Source organism: Crocuta crocuta, unplaced genomic scaffold (genome assembly GCF_008692635.1).
Source record: "Crocuta crocuta isolate KB4526 unplaced genomic scaffold, BGI_CrCroc_1.0 scaffold16, whole genome shotgun sequence".
Classification (NCBI taxonomy): Eukaryota; Metazoa; Chordata; class Mammalia; order Carnivora; family Hyaenidae; genus Crocuta; species Crocuta crocuta.
In genome coordinates this window covers 4,450,659-4,476,871 of record NW_027531893.1, presented here as the reverse complement: position 1 = coordinate 4,476,871, position 26,213 = coordinate 4,450,659, and the positions used below count along the sequence as shown (strand labels likewise).

Here is a 26,213-nt window from a genome sequence, read left to right as displayed (position 1 = left end):
ACGATCCAGCATATACTTCCGCAAAAGTAGCACAGGGTGCTGAGAGTACTTTGGAAGGGCCTCTTGCTGCTGCAAGATATAGTGCTGATGATTCTGGGATATGCCATTTGCCAGGCATTCCACTGGTCTTCCTGCCTCTCATTTTCATGCAGCACCCATGTGGGAGGTGCATTTGTCTCTATTTTACCAAGGAGGGAGCCAAGCCATAGGGAGGGTAAGAAATGTTTTCCCCTGTTAGGGCCAAGATGTGAACCCAAATCCCTAACACCACCAGGGGCATTGTTCTTTTCACTGCATATGTATTGCACTTATGGGAATTATGGGTCATTTAATTTTCTTTTCATCATCTTTTTAAATACTGAGTTTGCTACTTCCGGAGGAAAAGGAGATAATAAAAAAAGCTGTTTGTACTGTCCCATCTTTCTCTGTACCTTTGACATTGAAAAAAGTATGCGGTTGGGGGGAGGCACCTGGGTGGGTGGCTCAGTAGGTTAAGAGTCTGACTCTTGATTTCAGCTTCAGGTCAAGATCTCATGGTTAGTGGGTTCGAGCTCCACATCACTCTCTGTGTTGAGCATGGACCCTGCTTATGATTCTCTCTCCCTCTCTCTCTCTCTGCCCCTCCTATACTCACTCTTTCTCTCTCTCTCAAAAATAAACTTTTTTTTAAATGCAGGGATTTCTCTTTCTTACAAGCCTTTCCCAAATATACTTCATTCTTCCCTCCTTCCTGGGGACACACTAGGCCCCATTTTCCAGCTCCCTTACAGATAGACATGGCCGTGTGACTGAGTTAGGGTGGATGGAGCATGATGGGGAAGGACTGCTGGTCACTCCCCAACCTAGCTGATAAAAACTGTGTATGACACTCCTGCCCTCCTTGGAAGCCTGATGGTGAAGATGAACAACCAGAGAGTGATAGAAGACTGACTTCTAAATAACTACAAGTAACAGTGTACTCATCCCATGTGCCTGGTCACACATCACATGAGAGAGAAATAAACTTTCCCCAAACTAAACCCCTCAGATGCAGAGGTTTATCTATTAAAGCAGCAAACCTTAGCTAGTTTCAATGGCAGGCTCCTTTCCTTAAGGGTAAGTATTATTATTAAATTCTACAATCTTGGCACTTAGCAAAGGGCTGGGTGTATAGTAAATTTAGGAAGGCTGGCCTGGTGGTTAGGAGAAGGGATTTTGGGATCGGATCAGCCTAAATCTGACTACTGGCTCCAACACCTGTGAGCTGTGAGAGACTCTAATTTAAACTTTCTGATCTTCCATCTTCTCATTGGTGAAAGAATGAAAATAACCATACACGGCATAGTCATGCATCTTAAGATATGGTAGGGGAAAATGCTTAGCCTATAGGGAGTACATAATAGGCTCTTAGTAGCTGTAACATACTATTGCTAATACTGCCACTACTGATGATGATGCCATAGTGCTGATCAACTGATTCTGTTCAGTCCCCAACAGTAAGTGCTCGAGACTTGACCCAGAATATATGCACAGTTGTTGCATACATATATAATCACTCACATAAAGATGGGCAAATAAGCGGGCCTGTAAATGTTCTAAAGTGGCTTCTAAATAAAAACAATGATGGCTCTGTCCCTTCTTCACAATCATCTATTGTCACCATCTATAGCTTCTCCTTTTCCACCCCTCCCTTCTCTATACTTCTGTCTCCCTGGGTTCTTAAAAATTATAATTAATTCATACTTTGGACTCTCAGGATTATAAGGTATTATAGGATGGTAGAGCTAAGACAAATGCTTTAATTCACCAGCTGCCATGTATTTAATTAGAGATTCTGAAGAGTCCTCCTTACACCGATATGCCTTCCTAGCTCTTGCTGCGTGAGAGTGAGGGAGAGTGAGGGAGAGCGAGAAGGCTTTGTGCACAAGGACTCTAGGACTCTGAAACTTTTGGCTAGCATGGACTACTAGTCTGTCACATGAGCATCAGCTGGAAGCAGAGCAGGTTAGCTGTCAGCCCTCTGTCATGTGTGGCAGGCACACTTAGATGTCTTGAATGAGGTTCTATTTCCCTGGAGCACAGGAAAGCCCTGCACATGGTGGTGGAATGGGATGGGGGATAATCAAAGGTCCAAATTGCTTCTGGGGCCTCTTGTATTTTTATCTTTTTAATTGTTCTTATAATCTGGGAAGGGGTGGAGCAAAAGGCATTTGGCTCTCACTGACAAGATAGGTCTCACAATGCTTGGTTTGTGTTTGTGCATGCACACTTGTGTGTGTCTCACACTCGCTAATGAAGTTGGCAGTTTGATAAATAGGGTTTATGTTTGCTCTTGCAGAGGAAAACCATTGTTCTCTAAAAAAATGCTTTTGTTGCACAAAGTGACTCTAATAATGACAATATTTAATAAAATTAAAATGCAGGTTGTAAACAGAAAAGCTGACAGACTTGTCGATTCTTTTCCCTGTCTGGAGCAAACAGTGAGTTTCTGGCCAACACCAGAGACCTGAGTTGCAGTTCCAGAGTGCGGTCAAACTAAGTATCATATTTTGAGTAGTCAAATTGACCGAGGAATAGGGGTTCACAAACAATCTTCCCAAGATTGTTTCACACTGCAGACTGAGGCCATGTGTCTCCTCTTCCTATCCTCCTGGCAGGGATAGAGACAATGTCCTCTTCCGATGCTTAGAGTCAAGGCATCTTGGGGTTGAGTCCATTGCTGACTCCTGCAGTTCCTTCCCAATTCTTTCAATGAAGCCAATGTCCTACCACAGAACATCTAAGTCCTCACTGAGTTTGAACACTACAATCCTGGCATAGAGTCCCTTTCCAATGTTGCTTAACAGCTCTTACCAGCGTGTACATTCCATTAGATCTTCTCAGGAAGTTATCTTCACTGAACCTTGAATATCACAGGCTCACTCTACCTGCATCCTTGTGCTAATGGTGTAATGGTCTCCTGTGCTGCCCTTTCCATCCCCTCCATTTTGCCAAACCACACTCTCCAGGATCCCACTCTCTGCCACCTCATCCACAAAGTTCTTAAGTATCTTCCTCTGCTTCAGTAGTCACATATAATTATTTATAATTTTATTTTTTCTTTGTTGTGTATCCTGTCTTCCCACCTAAATCATAAAGCCTTTGAGGATATGAGACAGGTTTATACACTGCTGTCCTGTCATGGATAAGCATGGTCATTGTGAGCCCACCCCAAATTCCAAAACCTAAGTGTTCCGCTGCCTGATTTATAGAGAGGGTTACACTGCATCTCCTAGGGCATAAACTCACAGATAACTTCTTGCTGAGAAGCTTCTCTGTGTGTTGGAGAACACCTCTGATATTCATTAGAACCAGGTCCCCAAGGAACAGAATCCAAGACAGTTGTGTCATTGTTATGTGTACTTGCTCCCTTTTCTCCCACTGAAAGGCCTTGTACAGTCACTACAAGGTCTTCTTTACTAAGAGAACTATCATTAACTCCTCTTGTTTCATCCTACCTTTCTGACCCCTTTCCATTCCTTCTCTCCCACCATTCCCAGATGAGGCCAAATACCAATTTCACACTGTCATCTCATTAATAGACTGATATGAAGCTAGTCAAACGTGAAATGGGCTTCAGTGAGTATGTCCAGCCAGGCAAGAGAGAAAGCATCATTAAAGATAATGTCCAGGTTTGGGAATTGGGCAATGGACATGATAAGACTGAATTTCATCCCAGGGCAAGACAGGTGGGGAGACTATGAAGAAAATGGAGGGATCATCCATGGAGCCCTGTTATCCTCATGGGTAAATAACAGAACCTCTGGAGTCAAGTTTTGCTCTCAACTTACAGGTATGCCAGAATCTTCTCAAGTCTGAAAAACATATTGACTATCTCTTCATTATGGTCCCCATTACTTTCTCTTTCTATCACTTATTTGCATATCTGAGTTTCTTTCTTGATTGTGACTTCCCTATGGGAAGGAGGTCATCTCATTGGCAACCTGAATCCTGAGAAGCTAGCACACAACCTGCAACTTTGTAGGTTTGTTGAACAAATGAGTGAGCAAGTGAGTGGAGTAGGTAGGGTTAATCTGAAGCCTATTCTCAGACTTCTCCTCCCTTAACTTTTGGTCCCTGTCTTTGAAAAAACATTCATTTTTTAAATTAAAAGATGAACAAATGCAAATTAGAAATAATCTGTAGGTATCATTTTGGACTAACTCAATTAATGAAAATATTCCTAAAGCAACAACACCCAATGCTGTCAAGCCTGCATGGGAAATGTCATAGGTACTACATTGGTGGCAGACTGGTAAAGCTCTCCGGAAATCAATAAATCCTTCATTTACTAATTTAACAAACATGTACTGAGGGCCTACTGTGTCCTAGGCACTGGACTAGGTATGAGGGATTTAAGAGGGTAAAAATACAGGATCCCATCTTGATGTAGAAACACACAATTATCAAGTAGTCACAAAACTTGTGTGAGTAAGAGAAGAAAGAATGCATCAAAGACAGCTAGAAGGGGCCCCCAACATGGACGTGGGAGGTCCAGGATGGGTTTCCCCCAGAGCTAAGAGCCAAACTGAGATCTCAAGGTTGATCAGCAGTTTGCCTAGGAGGAGGAAGGGAAGCCCATGAAAACGAGAAAAACATGCTTCATTTGAGACAAAGAGAAGAATATAGGAAGGGGATGGGTCATATGTGGTATGAAGATTGAGTAACATAAGTGGTTCCAAGTCAACAAGGGTTCTGAAAATTTTTTCAAGGACTTTGGGGACTCCTAAGGGTGGTAGGATCTTTACAGTGAGATGTTATGACCAGACAAGCCTAATGGGAAGAGTGGTCTTCACCCAATGGAGAAGCGACAGGAGGAGATAGGCATGAGTGTGGAGAATGGAAGTAGGATGTGGTTTCAGTAACTCAGAAGAGAGATAATGTTAGCCTGAGCCAAGGTAGTAGCAGTAAGAATTTATTCAAGACAGATTTATTCAAGAAATTGGAGACATTACTGGGAGAACCTGGTAGTTTACAGGATGTGAGAAGTATAGGAGAGGATTATCACATAGGAGGAGTTGGGGCAGGGGGTGCATTCATTGAGAAGAGAACATAGAAAGGTGGACAGGGAATAGCAAGGGCCATCGGATATCCCATCTCTTTTTCCTCCTGGGGATTTCTCTTAGGAAGAATTTTAGGAAAAGGTAAAAGCCATAGGATATAAAGTATGTGTGACAACGCAATCTATAAAAACTGGACAACAATGTACATGTCTAATAATGATAGTGCTTATTATATGCCAAGCATTGTTCTGAGTGTTTGACACAGAGAAACTCATTTCATCCTTACAACAACCCTATAAAGTAACTCCTGTGTTGACTCCTACCTCACAGATGAGCAACCAAGGCACAGAGCCAGGATATGGACTAGAGGGTCAACCTCCTTAGTGCCTAGTTATACTACCTCTCTCCATCATGGGGAGGTTTCGGTAAGAAATCACACATTGAACACATCAGCAGGCTTGAATCTTAGACAGCCACTAAACAATCATTAAGGTAATTCCATGGAAACAAGGAAAATGTGTCTAGTGTATCATTAAATAAAAAATCAGGGGAAATGGTGTGTAAAGGCTGAAAATAATTATATTAAAAGATGTGCACACATGGGTCAGATCTGGAGGATAATTTAGCATGATGTACACAGATGTGCTCTTCAGGTGATGGGATTAGGGTGATTTTTATAATCAATTTTCCATTACTATTGGTGATACCTATCTTTTATCTAATGAAAAAGTTAAAACAAGACACAAAAAACATGTTTGAGTTATATATAATGCCAATTTATGAAGTAGAAAAACAGGCACAACTAATCTATAGACAAAGAAATCACAACAGTGGTTGCCTTAGGTCTGGGCACCCTAGATTGTCTGGGGGCATGAGATACTTTCTTGGTGGGGGAGGAAAATGTCCTACAGACAGGTTTAGATGATGGTCACCCAGGTATCTTTTTGTCAAAATCCACTGAACTGTATTTTGAGATTTCACTCTATGTAAGCTGTAATGTTTACTGTATATAAACAGTGCCTCAGTTTTTAAAATAGTACAGGGAGTATTACAGCTAATTTTATGTATCAACTTGACTGGATCAGGGGATGTCCAGATATTTGGTTAAACATTATTTCTGGGCGTGTCTATGAGGATGTTCCAGATAAGATTACACATTTAAATCAGTAGATCCAGAATATGGCCCTCCGTGAAGGTGGTGGGCATCATCCAATCCTTTGGGGGCCTGAAGAGAACAAAAGTCAGAGGATGGAAGGATTTGCCGTCTCTCTTCTACCTCCCTGAGCTGGGACATCTCATCTCATCTTCTGCCCTAGGATTGCGATTTATACCACTGACTCCATGATTCTCAGACCTTCAGACTTGGACTGAATTAACTACCAGCTTGCCTGGATGTCCAGCTTGCAGATATGACATGGTGGGACTTCTCAGCCTCCATAGCCATACAAGCCAATGCACAGGGACAGTCAAAACAAAGACTTCCATTTTGTCATTTCCTTCTTCTCTCTAATCTATCAATGCCATCCAAAGCAACAGCCCATTTCTCTACCCAGTGTTCTCCTTATACAAAAGGTAATTTCAATGGGGTAGCACAATTCCCTAAAACAGGGGTCCTCCACCAGGCCAATTCCAGCCTGCCACCAGTTTTTTTTTTAATGTTGTATTTATTTTTGAGAGAGGTAGAGACAGAATGAGCAGAGGAGAGTTAGAGAGAGGGGGAGACACAGAATCCGAAGACAGGATCCAGGCTCTGAGCTAGCTGTCAGCACAGAGCCTGAAACAGGGCTCAAACCCACAAACTGTGAGATTATGACCTGAGCCAAGTCAGACGCCCAACTGACTGAGCCACCCAGGTGCCCCCAGTTTTTTTTTAATAAACAAAATTTAATTGGAACATAGCCTCATCCATTTGCTGATATGTCTACGGTTGCTTTCACAATACAATGCAGAATTGAGGTGTTGCAAAAAGACCATGTAACAGATAAAGCCCAAAGATTTTGCTATGTGGATCTTACAGAAACAGCTTGCCAATTCCATCCCTAGAGAATGTATGGAAATATATAGGAGTGTTTGAGGTTGTTACAGTGACTGATGGGACGTTACTACTGTATTTACTGGGCACACTTACTTTACTGTCTAATGAAACACCCTGCCCTGACCAGCTCTAGTAATAGTGACCCCACTGAGAAACTCACTTTCCAAGCAGGTTCAGAACCTAGAAGAGGAAGCTACAGTCAAGACTCATGCTTCCACACAAATTAAAACTTTGCAAAATTTCATTTCCCCCACTTAGATGCACTGTTCTCCCCCCCCCACCTTTTTTTCTATCTTTAGGCAAGAAGCATCAGAAAAGCACCTACCTCTTAGCTTCCTTAACTTTATCTAACTTTGCAGTTACTGTTTGACAGCTTTTCTTACAGGTTCCCTTAGGACCTAGTTTTAGAATCAAGAAGAAGTGTTTTAAAAGTTGCCAAACCCAAGTTTAACAGAAGGAGACAGAAATACCCACCAGCGTTCTAACTTGTTTAATCACACATTCTCCACCTCTCGCAAGTGGGACTGAGAGAGGGTGTTCTGCTTTTCCCATCAGAATCAGCACTTTAGAGTTTGCAAAGCACTTTCTGGATGCAATAGATGCAGCTGTGTGTGGTAGACTGCATGGATAGCATAACTCTCCGTTTTAAAGAAAAAGAGAAGGAGTGATTTGCTCACAGGTAAGGGGGTAAACTTAACTTAAATTGGGTATGTTGACTTTGAGTTTGGAGGTCTTTCTCAGGAGATGCCTGTTAAAATTGTACTCAAGCAATTTAACAGCAGAATCCCAGAAATACTGCAGCCTTTCAAGAGCATATCAGATCACAGAAAGGGATGGGAAGTAGGACAAGATTCAGCCTGTTTTGCTTGTGAATGCTTACATGTCTGTCTTTGTAGTAAACTCAGCACATTGAGGGCTGAGCTATGTCTTGTTCATTTTCATCTCTTTGCATTCCAATGTCTAGTAACATACATGATACATAACAGGCATGTAATAAATGTTGAATGAACACATAAATGAATGAATAGAATTCATTTCATCCTCTCTATCTTTTTCTTTACCAAGAAGAAATCAGAAGATGATAGCAAACCACAAAAGAAAATTAAAATAAAATAAAATTAAAATAAGCTAACTTATTTGTAAGATACCCAGTGCTCTTCCAAACATATACACATCTTTACTCACTGATTCACTTTAACAGCATCTGAGTTTGGTACTATTCTCATTTCCATTTACTTTGCAAAGGAGAAGACTAAAGACCAGGCAAGTTAGAAAACTGACCTAAGGTCACAGGGTGGGGAAGCAGAAAAGCTGGCATTTGAACTCAGGCCTGGAAGTTTCTGGTACCGGGACTCAAAAATGACGATTATTCTGCATTCAATGCTAAATGCTGGGACGATGCAATCCCAGCATCCCATTCAGCCATTCAGTTGCGGGGGGTAGGCATTCCTTTTATAAGATGGATGTATTTTCAATGGAATCCACCCTTAACCCAGGGAAACAGAGAAGGAAGACTGCTCAATTTGTCAGCATTCATAAGAAGCAACTCTCTCCAGAAAAGTCCCTGCAGAGCTGTAGGAATATGTGGATACATGGATATTTGATCCTGTAGTTTCAATAAAACAGAACTTGGGCCCCACACTATGTGATAAATGGTTCAATAAGTAGGGTAATATAATGCAGTCAGAAAGAGATACATTTTTACGTGCCAAATGGAACTGTGTAACACCAGCAACAGCTTGGGTGATCATCTAATGAAAATGCTTTTGTGCTGGGTTGGAAATGAAGGGGTGAGGAACACTCATGTTTGGAAGTTTAACAACTGTGTATGTCTTAACTTCTTGCAATTTAAATTCAAGATAAACTGAGCAGTTTAGAGGCAGATACTATCAGAGGGACTAGGCCCAGAGAGGTCTGTGCAAGGGGTGAGGGAGAGGAGAAAAAGCCAAAGTACTGTCATTTCTTGAAAAGTAGGCATGCGACTTATTTTCAAATTCACCCTGAACTTATTAAAATATTTTTACTTCAGGGGCGTCTGAGTGGCTCAGTCAGTTAAGCCTCTGACTTCAGCTCAGGTCATGATCTCACGGTTTGTGATGCTGGGCCCCACGTTGGGCTCTGTGCTGACAGATCAAAGCCTGAAGGCTGCTTCAGATTCTGTGTCTCACTCTTGCTGCCCCTCCCCTGCTCATATTCTCTCTCTCCCCCTAAGAATAAACAAAATTAAAAAAAAATATCTTGAGTTCACGTCTTGATAGTGACTGATAGCATGATCAGCTAAACTCAAAATTGAGAGCCTAGGTTTTTCTCGTAAGAGTTTTTCATCTCCACAAACCAGTGATTATTTAATATATCTTTGTTAAATAAGGCAATGATGAAAGAAAGAAAGAATGAAAAAAACTGTTAAGTGCCTCATATGCCTGATGTTGAAACTTGTATCGTGTTTAACTTCCATATGAATCCTATGAGATAGATATAAATAATAGCTCTATTTTTGAGATGGAAAAACTGAGGCACTGGGAGGGCTTGAGTTTTAAGTGACTGAGTGGACAGTTACAACTCACATTCAGGAGAATTGTTCTGATCACCTCCTATTCACCCCGTTGGTAAAGGCGGGCTCCTCTGACCTAAATAGTACAAAAAAGGGTGCCTGGGTGGCTCAGTCGGTTGAGCATTTGACTTTGCCTCAGGTCATGATCTCAGGATTCATGGGTTTGAGCCCCTCATTGGGCTCTGTGCTGACATCTTGGAGCCTGGAGCCTGCACCAGATTCTGTGTCTCCCTCTCTCTGCCCCTCTGCCTCTCGTGCTACCTCTCTCTGTCTCTCAAATACAAATAAACATTAAAAATTTTTAAAAATAGTATGAAAAGGCCTAACACACGGCACCCCACAGGGGACAGATGAGACCAACAACGCTTGGCGGTCACATATACTCACAGCCCCAGAAAGCTAAGTGCAACCATGTGAAGGTTGCACTCACAGCAGAGGCAACCATCCAGGGGCTGCAGAACATAAGCCCTGTAGTGACAAGAGTGTGAGATGGCCCTTGCTCCCACAGGATGATGTGCCTAGTTTGTCGGAATAATTCCACAGGCTGGCAGGGAGATGACACCCATTAGGTTGAGGACCAGTTGGAGTACAGATGATCCAACTGACAAGGGAACTAACCAGGTGGAGAGCCTCTCCTGCTGGGTGGAGGGACATGTCTGGTAAGAAGAGGGGAATTCTGAGTTAGATCTTTAGGGTCCTGTGAGGCTCAAAGATGTCCCCCAAAATGCATAAAGTTTCAGGTCTTAGGGCACCTGGGTGGTTTAGTGGGTTAAGTGTCTGAATTTTTTATTTCTGCTCAGGTCATGATCTCACACGTTGTGAGATCAGGCCCCTCGCTGGGCTCTGTGCTGAGCATGTGCCTGCTTGGGATTCTCTCTCTACCCTCCCTCACTCATGCACACACTCTCTTCCTCCCTCTCTGTCTCTCAAAATAAATAAAGAAACATTAAAAAGTAATTCAGATCTTAGACTACATGGGTGACTTTGGATCAGCAACTCACAATCAATGCATTATTGCCATTCCTCCCCACCTTTCTTGATTTATCTTTCCATGTCTTGTATAAATATACACACCCTCTTCCTCCATTACTTCAACAAAGAAAAAAGGGCAGGTATGAAAAGGTGGAATGAGCATCTTATTGGAATCGGGACCAGTAGGTAAGTGCTCGGGTCCTAGTTCTGCTGTCCAGGAGCTCTAGAATTATAAGCCTTTGTTTTCTCTGCAGAATGAGAATGCTACCATTTCTACTTCAAATAAATAAAATAAAAGAAAGTCTTTTAAAAAGCAATTTGAGTGAACGAGTGACTACTTATAAGCATGACTCTCATCATCTCTGTATTTCTTTGACCCCAGGGGAATTTTTTAAAGGAGAAAAGTAGAAAAGAGTGTACCATTGTAACAAACAGTAACAAAAACTAAGTAAAAGAAGTATCATTAAACCATTTTGAGGGTTTATTAGTGTTCCCCTCTGTGCTAAACACTTACCATCATCTCAATTCATTTTTATAACTCATCAGGTTGGCACTAGCATTATTCCCCTTTGAAACAGGAGTTCAAGGAGACTCTGGAAAAAAAAGTAAACTTCTCAAAGCCAAGTTACACAGCGGGTAGGTGACAAAGTGGGGCTCTCCACCCAGGTCAGTGCAAATTCAGAGCGTGTGCCCTTACCCTCCAAATGACATCCCCACAAGAATACCTGGGTGATAGAGGAGGCTAAATAATGCTCCTCTCAAAAATGTCCTGGTCCCAATCCCCAGAACTTGTCAATATGTCTCCTTATACAAAAAAGGGACTTTGGGATTCCAGGGTGGCTCAGTCAGTTAATGTCCCACTGGATTGCTCAGTCAGTTGAGCCTATGATTATGAATCAGGTCATGATCTTATACTGAGTTCAAGCCCTGCATCTGGCTCTCTGCTGTCAGCACAGAGCTTGCTTCAGATCCTCTGTCCCCTTCTCTCTCTGAGCCTCCCCCACTAGCACAATAACATACACTCATACTCTCTCAAAAATAAACATTTTAAAAAGGGGGGACTTCACAGATGTGACTCAGTTAAGGATCTAAAGATGATCATGGATGGAGAGATTATCATGGATCATAATTACAACAGTCCTTATAAGAAGATACAAAACTCAGAGTCAGAAAGAGATTTGAAGTTGCTCTGCTGTTGACTTTGAAAACAGAGAAAGGTGGGGCGCCTGGGTGGCTTAGTCGGTTAAGCGTCCGACTTTTGCTTAGGTCATGATCTCGCGGTTCGTGGGTTCGGGCCCCGCGTCGGGCTCTGTGCTGACTGCCAGCTTAGAGCCTGGAGCCTGTTTCAGTCTGTGACTCCCTCTCTCTCTGACCCTTCCCTGTTCACGCTGTCTCTCTCTCTCTCTCTCTCTTAGAAATAAAAATAAAGCATTAAAAAAAAAAAAAAGAAAGAAAGAAAACAGAGAAAGGGGCCACCAGCCAAGGAATCCAAGTGCACTCTAGAAGCTAGACAAAGCAAGGAAACACATGCTCCTCAGAGCCTCCAGAAGGAACACAGTCCCACACACACCTTCATTTTAGGCCTTTTGACCTTTATGACTTTTGTAACCTGTGAAGTAATATATTTGTGGGATCTTTTTTTAACCGTTGCAGTTTGGATAATTTGTTACAGCAGCAATAGGTGGGGGTTAGAATATTATTGCACAAGAACAATTTGCTCTAAAACTGCACTGTCCAAATATGGCGGCCAAGAGCCACCATATGGAGCTATTTGAAGTTAAGGTCAATCAATTACTAAATTTGAAATTCAGTTCCAGTCATACTAGCCTTATTTTTGGGCTCAATAGCCATTTGTAGCTAGTGGCCGGTGTATTGGACAGTTCTGATATAAAATATTTTCTTCATCATAAAGTCTCCTAGAGAACGTCACTCTGGAGGCAGAAGGCTAAAGCATCTCCATACCTGCAAATATTTCCATACAGGTGGCATAAAGAGTTCACTGGACACCAGGGGTGATGTAAGCAGACTGTGTGTGTTCAAATCCCAGCCCTGCCTCTTTTTAGCTGGGAGTAAACTGGGGATGCCAATAATAGCACTTAGCCCAGTGGTTCATTATGAAGACTGAATGTAGACAATGCATGCAAAATGTTTTAGCACAGTCACTGCCACATACGAGTGGGCATTCAATAAATATCAACCTTTATTATTCTTAAGCCCAGATCAATTTGAAACGGTCCACTGCGAGTCTGTCTAAGGCCTGTTTGAGTGCAATACTCTGAAAACAACTCTGTGCCTGGAAAGCAAGCAAAGAATAGAAGCATTGCCTGTAAGAAAATATTACATAAGACACTTCCCCAGAATGCAGTATCACGGCCATGTGAATACAAATCACTGACGTGCAAATACTCCTCAGAAATATTTATGATGGAACTTCAGCACCAACCCAAACAGCCTTCACATAGTGAAATGAAACCATAAATTATTTCCAAGAACATTGTAATGCCAAGGGAACTCACTTAATTATCCATTATCCCAGAAATGTAGACATAATGTTAATTAAAATGAAGGGGAAAAGCCATTTCCATTTTTTATTAAGATTCATTGGGCTTTTGAAGAGCTCTGTGCCCTGAAGGCTGGGCCAGGTGATGGAGAGCTCATCCTGGGGAGGCAAAAACAGCAACCTAGACAAGAGGGGCATCTCAAGGTCAAAAAACAGCACCTCCAAAATGGAAGAAAAATTGTCTGGCCCTCACTTCCTAATCTTTCTCCCATGGATGCCTATGTTTCCACCATTAGGAATTATTTTTCTTTCATCTGGACATTGACACATTCTTATTCTCTTTTTTAAAACCCTCAAATTTCTGGACGTGACGGCATAATGTGTCTGCAATATTTCATCAAGCTCTAAGAATGCAGACTAGCAGACCCTTGGTTTTATCCCTTTATTTTACAGAGCCCTGAGGCTACACTAAAACTCCTGTGGCTGGCCAGAGCTGACAGAGGGAGGGAGGGAAATGCATAGTCTAATCGGTATTGGACAAGCGTAGTAGGCCTGGTTTCAGAACCTCACCTCTGACCAATCAACGCAACTTTGTTTTTATTTTTATTTATTTTTTTAAGGCAACTTTGTTTTTATAGCTTATAATTGAATTCTGAATAATTCTGGTCTGGCTTGTATCAGACCTTCCCATTCAGTGCCCCTCCAACCTCCATCTGTCTTCTCTCCTTCAAGAAAGACCCAGGTATAATGCTGGGCATAGAATTAATTGGGAGAAAGAGGGCTGGAGAAGGGGAGGTTTGTTGAGAGAATCTATGGCAGGTAAGAGAAGTGGAGTGAAGAATGCTGTGGCCCCTGTAGGGTACACAGAAAACCCCAGAAAAGGAGGAGTTACCTTGAGCTGATTTCAGAGTGTAGATTCTACCACTCTGGGATCAAACCACATGCACCAAGACTTTATAAGCACTTTAGAATTTCCAAGTTCATGTGAGATTTGTTTAGAGTAAAATCGAGGGCAGGAGAAGTTATTTTTAAAATAAATTTTAAATCCTCTGGCATATAGAAAAGGAAACTCTAATGGCGTCCTATAGCCATGATACATAGTAGGCACTCTTATCAATGTGTATGGATGATGATTAGTGAGTGGATAATTAAACATGTCATTTGCTTAGTTGTTGATGTCTACCACCTACTGGGGTATGTTGGAGAAGCTGGAAATTTCTCTCTGTAGAAAAAGATGGAAAAGAGCCAGAGAGGAGCTGATATTTATTGTCCACTATTGAACATTTGTTGAACATGTGTAGACATTACATGTGTTTGTTTATAGTGCTGACACACATCTATATGACACACCAATCAGAATGGCCAAAATCTGGAATAATGACAACAACAAATGCTAAACGTGAAGCATTAGGAACTCTCATTCATTGTTGCTGGGAATGTAAAATGGTGCATCCAATTTGGAAGACAGTTTGGTGTTTTTTAAGAAAACTAAACATGCTCTTACCATACAACCCAGCAACCGTGCTCCTTGGTATTTATCCAAAAGAGCTGAAAGCTTATGTCCACACAAAAACCTGCACATGGATGTTTGTAGCAGCTTTATTCATAATTGCCAAAGCTTGGAAGCAACCAAGACACCCTGCAGTAGGTAAATGGATAAACAAACTGTGGTACATCCAGAGAATGAAGTATTATTCAGTGCTAAAAAGAAATGAGCTACCAGTCCGTGAAAAGACATGGAAGAGACTTAAATGTATACTACTAAGAAGAGGAAGCCAATCTGAAAAGTTCACATACCATGTGATTCCAACTATAGCACATTCTGGAAAAGGCAAAAGTATGGAGACAATAAAGAGATCAGCAGTTGCGAGGGGGTTTGGGTGGGGAGTGGACAGGTAGAGCACAGAGGATTTTTAGGGTAGTGAAAATACTCTGATGATGCCCTAATGATAGATACATGTCATTATACATTTGTACAGTCTCAGAGAATGTACACCAAGAGTGAATCCTAATATAAACTCTGGACTTAGGGTAATCATGACCTATCAAGATAGGTTCACTAATTGGAATAAATGTTCCACTACAGTGGAAAATGTTGAGACTGTGCACCTGTGGAGACAGGAAGTGTACGGGAAATCTTTGTAACTTTCTCCCAATTTTTCTGTAAACCTAAAACTCCTCTTTAAAATTTTTTTAATAAAACTAAAGCACTGACTCACATATATAACTCTTGCTAGAGCCTCATTTGTTCTTGCTCTTGGAATTTCCAGGGCCTCTGTTTCCTCCACAGTAAAGCTCTCTCATAGGTCAGTTTCTTTCTACATCAACTCTCTGTAATCTGATCCCTTAGCTAGAGAACAAATATCCAGGACTTGCACATAACTCACAATGTGATTTTCTTCTAAGGTCTCCCTGCTGCCTACATTCTGCATTAGTTTTCTAGAACTGCTGTAATAAAGTACCACAAACAGTGGCTTATACAACTGGAATGTGTTTTCTCCCAGTCTGGAGGCTGGAAGTCTGAGGTCAGGGCATCAGCAGGGCTCGGTCCTCCTGAGGGGTGGGAGGGAAAATCTGTTATAGGCCTCTTTCCTTGGCTTATAGATGCCTGTCTTCTTCTGTGTCCCCACATGGTCTTCCTACTATATGTGTCAGAGTTCTAATTTCCCCTTCTTATAAGGACACCAGTCATACTGGATTAGGGCCCAACCCAAACACCTGATTTTCACCCAATAACCTCCATAAAGACCCTATCTCCAAATAAGGTCACATTCTGAGGACTTTGACATAAGGATTTTCAGGGGCCACAGTTCAACCCTTAACACATCAACAGAAAAGGCCAGATTTAGAATGCAGTCCCTCACGTCTCTTCTATCTCCTATTGCATCAATTTAATTGACTCTGATCTTTTTATGGTAGTTTATAGGCTCTACAACCAGGGTTTCTGCTGACATCTACCCTATCTCTATCCTACTTCTTTGCTTTTCTAACTTTTTATCCCTTGAAAATGTAAAACACTTGAGTACAATAGGTTGAACAACAACAACAACAACAACAACAACAACAACAATAACAACAGAGGTGGTCAGTGTGACCTAGCTTCTCATTTGGGCATCTCATGCCTATGTCCCATGGAGTTGGCTCCATTTGGACACAATAAAAATCATTTTCTAATAAAGCACCGCAGGAAGCAGCAGAGGCTAGCCTGACCTCCCATTTCAATGGCACCCACATGGGCTTAGCCCAGAATCATCTGCTTCCTCCACAGCAGGCAGACTCAAATCTGCACAAGAGTAATACACAGAAGAGCAGATTTTGGCAACGATGCAGAGTTTCAGCCAAAATAAATGCTACCACCTGGTAGCTTTCGAACAGGATCCATGCCGGTATTTCATTTGGGCTGAAAACACCAGAAAAATAGTATTTTGCATTTTGCACCTGTAGCCATGCTTCCTGTCAGCCACATATCACTTTCCAATGATGTCATGAGGTGGGAAGGACAAAGTGTAATCTAAAGGGGTCTCAACAGGGAGAGCATGTTGGATTCAGGGTTTCTAGTAAGATGGGGGGGGGGGGAAGCTCTAACGTCCGATGAAATTTTAGCATCCATTTCTTCAGAAGCTCACATACCTTGGCAACCCCCATTTGATGCACATTTCAGTGTTCCTTTGTTAAATCAATGGTATCCCTGCCAAATGCGTTCACTTATCTCATTACACTTCAGCTTCGCTTATGTTCCAAAAACTAAGCATGGAGGTAAATGTTATATACCTCACACGGGCACGCACACATTCATTAAGCATGCACACTATAGAGAAGTCTGACTTAATGAAAGTTTATTTGAAGAGAATGCTTATTTAAATGCAGTTTACTCTTGCAAATGGAAATGGGTTATTTTTGGATAATTGCATAGCTGGGTGAGCTATGCATTCACTCTGCTGGGTGGCCTGACTGTTTCTTAACCTTTTCTAACTGGAACAAATATATATTTTTTTCATCTGTAGAGAGAAACTAATGGGACTTCATTAGGTCAAGAGTATGGTCATGACGCTTAAGGACTGAGAAGAAATACAAGTAGGAATCCTCAAGGAATAATGCTGGGTGAGGGGAGGAGGCAACCAGGCTGAAAGCTCTCATTTTGATACCACTGAGTATTAGGTCCAGCAAAAACAACTAATGTGGGTCTTTAAATATCTAATTACAATAAACAGGCTTCCCCTTTCAAATAAAAGCTTCATTTATGCCTTTTTAGGAGTCGAGAGGAAAGCCACCCTATAAATATAATGGGGAAGATACTGAGAGTGCCTTAGCAATCCATAGTGTATAGTTGGAAGTCTACTAACAACGTCAGGAAGCTGGAGATGTGTGTGAGCTTGGAAGCCAAGCAGGTGAGATTGGGACAAGTCCAGCTCAGTGTGATGTCTGTAAGGTCTCCGCATACCCCATGCTCCATTCCTTTCTGTCCATAGGACCTTCATGTCCTCACCCACTCCCCACCCCCCACTCCCCAGCTGATGGGCAATTCAGGAACTTAGGCACCAACTGTCATTCACATAGCTCAGCTACTCTCAGTTACAGCTTTCAGCATTCCATCTTTTTTAAAAATGTTTTTTATTTATTTCCGAGAGAGAGAGAAAGAGACAGCATGGGCAGGGGAGAGTCAGAGAGAGAGGAAGATACAGAATCCGAAGACAGGCTCCAGGCTCTGAGCTAGTTGTCAGCACAGAGCCCAACGCAGGGCTCAAACCCATGAACTGTGAGATCATGACCTGAGCCAAAGTCGAACGCTCAACTGACTGAGCCACCCAAGTGCCCATTAGCATTCCATCTTAAGCCTACCCTGGCAGAATCTCCCTCCTTTCAGTGATAACACCTACAAGCAGTTCCCTATCTTATCTATCTCAAAGTCAAAAGAAAAGTGTGGGCTATAAGAAGGTAAGATGAGCAGCTGTCTTGAAGTTTCTTTATTTCATCTAGAGTCTTTTCACAAACCCAACTTTTCCCCTCCAACCTGTGGTTAGAACTGAATGCCCAGATCTCCAGGGGATCTAGAGGAAACAAACAAGGTATACGACACTCGCTCTTAAAGCCTGGGTGTTGCCTTACACAACTGACTGACACAGAAGTCTCTGCAGCTTGAAATCAACAATAAGAACCAGAAACAAATGGACAGAAAAAAACAAACAAAACCCTGCAATAAGATGATGGGCACTCCATGTGGAGGACTCATTATCTGCAAGCCATGGTACAGACTGAATTTTAAGTAGATGTTTAAAGACTAGATGAGTTTGGAAATAGTGGCTCCCTAATGAGAGATTAAATAAGTTGGGAATTGATCAGAAAGGATAGAAAGTAAAGGACCTCTAAGGCAGGAGGGGGACATAGCCTTATATTCTATGACTTTTCAAACATGTAAAGGAAAGAGGACACCTATGGACAGGTCAGGGGTAAGGGCCCATCCTTTGTATGCTGATGCCCACAGTTTGGAGCCTAGTAGGAAGCCCAAGGGAAGTGCATAGGACATACACTATGGGTAAACTGACCTGAATTTAGTATCCTCATGCCAGCCAAAGAAGTGGGCACTTGGCATATAGTATCTCACTCCATTCCCACAATAGCCTTATGAAATAAATCCTGCTGCCCATTGATTGCTGGGAAGGGTAAGGTCATTTGGCCAGATCCACTCAGCTGTAGATGTTAGACTAAGATTCACAGGGTTCTTAACGATCTGTCTAGTGTATAAAAAAGCACTGGCAAATGTTACAGGTGTCTTTCCAAACTTGTCCACAAGTGCCTGCAAGCATCTCTGCTAATTACTGTGAAGCCTTTGCTTGGGTGGTTGCTGATAGTCTCTTTTTTCGTATAACTGAAACCCATAGGCTCGATTCATATGTCCACTCCCCAAGAACACGCCTACCTCTGTCAACAGAGCTTAGACACAAGTAGGGCAGGGCTAAGGGTACCTAGAGCAGAGTACTCCCCAAACCAAAGCAACTACACGTGGTTCTATAAAGGACCTAGTTCAACAAAGCCACCAGCTGTTTTCCAATGGGACATAATTTCAAATTTCAATGCCCATGTCTTTCGGAAAATACCACATTAATTTTCTTTTGTAAATTTTTTTTTTAATTTTTAATGTTTTATTTATTTCTAGGAGAGAGAGAGAGAGACAGCGTGAGCAGGGAAGGGTCAGAGAGAGGGGGAGACACAGACTCTGAAACAGGCTTCAGGCCCTGAGCTGGCATTCAGCACAGAGCCCGACGCGGGGCTCAAACCCACAAACCGCGAGATCATGACCTAAGCGAAAGTCGGACGTTTAACCAACTAAGCCACCCAGGCACCCCTAATTTTTTTAATGTTTATTTATTTTTGAGAGAGACAGAGAGCACGGGTGGGGGAGGGGCAAAGAGAGGGAGACAGAACCCAAAGCAGGTTCCAGGCTCTGAGCTGTCAGCACAAAGCCCAACATGGGGCATGAACGCACAAAGCATGAGATCATGACCTGAGCCAAAGTTGGATGCTTAACTGACAAGCCACCCAGGTGCCCCAGAAAAAAAATCACATTAAAAACTTTTATCAGAATATGCTAATTAATATAATTCACTAAAGAAATTATTCTCTAGCAGGTGGCTGCCACGAATCTTCTGCAAAAATGCTGAGCAATATGGAACTTGCCAGCAGAACCCAAAATGACAGGGATTGGACTTGCCCCAAGGAAGGAGGAATGCCTTGTGTTTTCAGAATCAGGAAACAAAGCAATTCAGACTGGTATTTGCTGTAAGGGATACCCACTTCCAGAGTTCCAGGCACTAATGGACAGAGCAGGAAAGGAGAATTTAAGTGTTAAGGGAGGCTGAATCTTCAAGGCAGCAGACACATTTGCTCCTCAGTGGGATGTCTACTGTTCTCAAAGTCTCCCAGCCTATGGGTTACTGCTGTCACTGCCTTTGTTTCTGGGATGCAGAGGTTAGCTTGCAATGCCAGAGAGTCGAGCACAGTAAGGTGGTAGAAGCCAGCTTGGTAGTGCACATGTAACAGAGCGGCCAACAGCTTGGGTTCTCACCAAGAGAAATCCAAGGCCAATGGAACCTCCTAGCATGGAGGCTAAACTCCATTATAGATGCTGCAGGTGTTCCAGCAACCTAAGAGCTTAGGGACAGTCAATCCGCCTGTGACAGGACATTAGTGGTGAGCCAGAGGGTTTAGATGCCCAAATGCAACCACCTTGCCCCCCATCTATCTGCTCCACTACATCTTTCAGTTTGCAAAAGGCTCTCACATCCTTCTCACACATTCATGAAGGCAAATATTTATGGGGCACCTACTATGTGCCTGCTCCAGTTCTAGGCACAGGGGATATTGCAATGATTAAGATACAGTATTTGCATAGTTGAGGTGTGTGCATCTGCTAGCGGAGATAGACAGTAAACACATGAATAAAGAAATAATGTAAGGTGGGGGGTGTGTGTGGAGGGAGGGACAAATCCAGGAAAGATGACAGAAGTAGATGCTATTTTAGATGGCACAGAAAGTTCTTTCTGGAGGTAGCATTTGAGCAAAGATCTGAATAAAAGGAAGTGAAGACCTCTGTGAATCTCTGAGTCTTAAGCACAACTGAGTTACCGTGGTCTGCTGGACCTCGACCTGCTGATCGTTGGGGGTAAATCACTTTTCAAACCCTAGTTTTTAAAATATTCCCTTGGAGTAACTGTTCTCAGATTTGTGCTGACTTCAGGAGGCAAGCAGACTGCCTTGGCAGCAATTTTTAAAAATAAAATGAAAAGCAATTATGTTCCATCACAGCAATTTACTCAGTGAAAATCTGGGGAGAAAAAAGGTAAATACATCCCCTTCATCCCCAAGGGCCGCCTGGGCTAGGGGCTTTCCTCCTGGCCAGAGCTGGCTCTCTCCCCTCTGGGACACGGGCCCAGGCTGTCTTCACAGCTGCAGGGAAGGTGTGCTCTCTGATTTCCTGGTACCAACAGAGTGGCTGGGAGTGAGTCACCCGCAAACCCGGCCAATTCAAGCAAATGTGCAGCAAAGACAAAGGAGAGCCTTTGTATGTGTTTCCCAGACATGACACATTCTAAGGAGGGTGCAGCCAAACCAAGCCTCCCGAGGTCTCAGAGTGTTGATCTGCAGTCAAAAAAGCTTAAAATGATACTGGAGGAGAGGAAAGACTGCCCAAATCATGCTGTACTTTTAACCCAGCCAGACGCCCCACAGTTCCCTGACTAGCGCATTTGTGTCCTACTTTCTTATCTTGGTTTCCAACCACCCACCCCCATCCTAACGCGTCCCTCTATTTTAACATTAAGTTTTTAAAAAATATGTGCAAATAGTACATGCTCAGAATATACAAAAAAGCAAAAAGAAGGAAATAAAAAACATTCACAGTGTCACACCATTCAGCAATAACTGCTTTTCACGTTGTGCTGTATATCCCTCAAGAGTTTTTCTTTCCCATCTTATTTATGGATACATATTTTTAAACAAGCTATAGCCATATGATATGTCGTTTAACATAATTTTCCTCACTCGAGGAATCAGAAATACCTTCCCAGGCCTATTTAAACGATAGAGTTATCCAAATGTGTTTACCAAATCAGATTTAATGGCTGCAGAGGATTCCATTTTATGGGCAGACCATAATTTATTTGATTTTTCCTGTTATTAGAATTTTCATTATTATAAACAATGCAGCGATGAGCATCACTCACTCCTTCATTTAACAACTATTTATAGAGTGGCTTCTGTGGCTAAGTTTGAGAGCACATCCCTAATTACTCCCCGAGGATAAATTTCTGGAGATGGAATTGCCGGGTGCAAACACAGGCATGCATTTAAGGCATTTGAAACCAGTATATTTGTCTTATTGCCAAATTGTCCCCCCAAAAGGTTGTTCTGAGTTGTATTCCTACCAGCCTTGTATGAGAGGGTCTGGCTCCCAAAATACTTGACAACATTGACTTCTCTTTTTCATTTCCTTGGAGGGGTGGGAAGGGGTGAATTTGTAGGAAAAAAAATAATGTCTTGTTTCATTTTTCAGTCCTCTGTCGCTACCCAGACTGAACATTTTTCCATGTGTACTGGCCTTTTAGATTTCCCTTCCTGTGAATTGCTTATTCATAGCTTCCACAATACATCTTAATTAAGTCTAGGATGAAGAGGAAAGAATGGAGAAAATTAATAATTATTGAGTGCTTGTTATCTGCCAGACAGTATATACTATGGGCTTTGCAGGGAAACACTTATCATTACAACAGGGCTATCATTATCCCCATTTTATAGGTGATGGTGTTAAAGCTTGGAGAGTTGACCTGCTCGAGCACGCATGGTGAAGAGCAGAAGCAAAATTCAAAATCTGCTTTGAAGCTTGTTCCCATCACTGGCTTTTGGGGGGTATTTAAAGCTTTGATTCTGAGGTAAAATGTTACGAGAACCTGTGTAACGGTCAGAACTGAGATGCTTAAGTCCTTAGTGGGGGGTTTTACCCCAGCACCAAGTCACTTAGTGACACTGAAAGGTGTCCTCAGAGAACCTAAAACCATCTCACATTTTAAAAATAATTTTTCAGGGCACCTGAGTGGCTCAGTCAGTTAAGCATCTGACTTCAGCTCAGGTCATCATCTCACAACTAGTGAGTGCGAGCCCCATGTCGGGCTCTGTGCTGACAGCTCAGAGCCTGGAGCCTGCTTTGGATTCTGTGGCTCCATCTCTCTCTGGCCCTCCCCTACTCATGCTCTGTTTCTGTCTTTCAAAAATATATAAATGTTAAAAACATTTTTCTAAAAAAAATTCTCAGTATAGGGCGCCTGGGTGGCTCTTCAGATTCTGTGTCTCCCTCTCTCTGCTCCTCCCCCGCTCATACTCTCTCGCTCCTTCAAAACTAAACATTTAAAAAATAAAAAATAATTTTTCAATTGTTTTTTTTTTATTGAGAGAGAGGGGAGGGAGGGAAGGAGGAAAGGAGGGACGGAAGGAGGGTGGGAGAACATTAGCGAGGGAAGGGCAGAAAGAAAGGGAGCCAGGCTCCACACTGTCAGCACAGAGCCCAATGTGGAGCTCCATCCCATGAAATGTGACATCATGACCTGAGCTGAAACCAAAGGTCGGATGTTGAACTGACTGAGCCATTTAGGTGCCTCTTAAAAATTTCATTTTATTTCAGGAGACTGTAAGAATATATTCCTTAGGAAATACTTGGGGTGGGGGAAAGGGAGAGAAGCAAACCATGAGAGACTCTTGAATGCTGACAAAAACTGAGGACTGATGGATGTGGGGGGAGGGGGGGATGGGCATGGAGGAGGGCACTTGTGGGGATGAGCACTGGGTGTTATGTGGAAACTAATTTGACAATAAACTATTAAAAAAAAATACTTGGAAATAGTAACTATCAAATGGCAGGGCTAGGTCTTTCTTGTCATAGCTGAGTGGCTAAAGAACCATTTCAGAAGTTGAGGCATATCCTGCTGGCAACCACACCTTTTGGATTCCAACGTGCTCTTCAGAAGTAGCTTTAATATGTACAAATGTACATGACTGTATCACAAAATAAACAGTAGCGTGAAATGTCTCCTGATTCCCACCTTCCACTTAAGACTTTTGCCTTTTGGTGAGAACATTGTTCCTTCATCTTTTCTCTAAGTCATACATGTAGTTCACTGTTCACCCCACTGGATCCTTTTTGCCCCTGGCATCGTCTTGTGGCTGCCACCGAATCACTGGCCACACTGCATAGCTTATCAGCTTGCTTTTCACTTAAGTAAAATGCACCTCACATACAATTAACCATTTGAAAGTGAACAATTCAATGGCTTTCAGTATGTCCACCTCTATTTAGTTCCAAAAAATTTTCTTCGCCCCAAAAGGAAACCCTGCTCTCATTTTTTTAATGTTTCTTTTTGAGAGAAACATAGACAAAGACAGCATGCAAATGTGTAGAAGAGGGGACAGAGAGAGAGGGAGAGACAGAATCTAAAGCAGACTCCAGGCTCTGAACTGTCAGCACAGAACTGAACACAGGCCTTGAACTCATGAACTGTGAGATCATGACCTGAGCCGGAGTCGTATGCTTTACCAAATGAGCCACCCAGGCGCCCCAACCCTGCTGTCATTAAGTGCTCAGTCCCCATCCTTCCCTCCTCCAAGGCCCTAGCAACCACTAATCTACTTTCTATCTCAATGAATTTATCTATTCTGAATATTTCACATAAATGGAATCATACTAGTGGGCTTTTACAATCTGGCCTCTTTCGCTTAGCATGATGTTTTATAAGTCCATTCATGTTCTAGCGTCTATCAGTACTCCATACCTTTTTGGGGGGCTGAAATAATAGTCCACTGTGTGGGCAGATCACAGTTTCAACATGTGAAACTTGAGCTATAGATGGACATTTGGGTTGCTTTCATCATTTGGTTTTTGTAAAAAATGTTTCTACAAACATATGTGGGCATTTACTTGTTAGAGCTCCTCTTCTAGTTCGTTAGGTGTGGAAGCAATGGGTGTTTATGTTTTCTGGATTATTAGACTGTCAGATCCTTTAGGACAGGGGAGCCGAAGGCAACTTGCTGTCCTGGTGTGCCTGGGACTGTGGGGTCTCCCAGGACATAGGACTCTCAGTGAGAAAACTGTGAAAGCCCCAGGCAAACCTGGAGAAGTCAGTCACTCTGCTAAGGTCTAGCACATTATGTGACATGGAACCACTACTCAGGAAATATTTCTTAGATAAAGAATTTTTTGCCATTTACTCAATCATGACATGCCTTAGTATATTGAGACTCAACACATTTATAACAACCTGTAAGATTATAGAAATCTACACCTTCAGTGCAGTAGACACATATACAGAAGGGAGCATCGAAGTTTTAAACAGTGAAACCACAGGTTGTTGCAGCATTAAGCCCACTTGGTAAAGATGCCCAACAAGTGACATCCCTGCGTTGATGAGAGAAAACTGCTCTATGTGTCAAAAACTGAAAAAAATATTGTTCCCTTTTCCTGAATGAGATTGGGCAGATCAGAAAAATACCACCCATAAGAGTGGCAACTACTATCCCTTTAAAGAGAAACAGAGGCCTGTGGGAACCTGAAGAGCATTCAGGCAAGGATGGAAATTAGCCCGAGGGCTTTGGTTCTACCCAAACAGAGATTCAGCAGACCCCTGACCTTGGAAGGAAAGGAGCCCTCGAGTTCTGTGCCATTAAGAACAGCAATGAGGTAGTACACACCTCACTGTCTATCACACACCTGTTAGAATACTTCATATATAGACACACACACACATGCAGGAGAGAGAGAGAGAGAGGGAGAGAGAGAGAGAGAAAGAGAACAGTTGTTAGCGACAACATGGAGTAAAGGAAACCCTGTGCTGACTGCCAGCTCAGAGCCTGGAGCCTATTTCAGAGTCTGTGACTCCCTCTCTCTCTGACCCTCCCCTGCTCACGCTGTCTCTCTCTCTGTCTCTCTCTCTCTCCTAGAAATAAATAAATAAATAAATATTTTTAAAAAATGAAAAACAGAATTGCCATATGATCAAGCAATCCTACTCCTGGGTACATATTCAAAAGAAATGAAACCAGGATCTCAAAGAGATACGGCACTCCTGTGTTCACTATAGCATTATTCATAATAGCCAAGATATGGAATCCATCAAAGTGTCCATGAGCAGATGAATAAAGAATATATGGTATATGCATACAAAGGATTATTCTGCCTTCAAAAAAATGAAATCCTACGATTTGTGACAACATGGATGGACCTGAAGGACAGCATGCTAAATGAAATAAGCCAGTTGCAGCAGGTCAAATACTGCATGATCCCACTTACATGAGAAATCTAAAATAGTCAGACTCATAGAAGCAGAGAGTAGAATGGTGGTCACCAAGGGCTGGAGGCAGGGGAAACATGAAGGTATTATTCAAAGGGTATAAAGTTTCACTTATGCAGGATGAGTAAGTCCTAGAGAGCTGCTGTATATACAGCATAGAACCTATAGTTAGCAGTATCAAATTATATACTCAAATGTTTTCTGAGAGTATATCTTATGTTGCATTCTTATCACTAATAATAATAATTATAATTATAGTTATTATTATTATAAAGGGGGCAGGAGGAATCTTCTGGTGGTGATA

At 42.3% G+C, this 26,213-nt stretch overlaps 1 long non-coding RNA gene across 1 annotated transcript in view; it reads right to left on the bottom strand.

Moving 5' to 3' along the window:
* Positions 1 to 26,213, bottom strand: part of LOC144239323 (uncharacterized) — a 28,633-nt gene that overhangs the window by 1,005 nt on the left and 1,415 nt on the right. Inside the window, exon 2 of the long non-coding RNA XR_013337386.1 lies at positions 11,094 to 11,172. This is a non-coding gene — a long non-coding RNA (uncharacterized LOC144239323). The remainder of the gene's footprint in view (positions 1 to 11,093; positions 11,173 to 26,213) is intronic.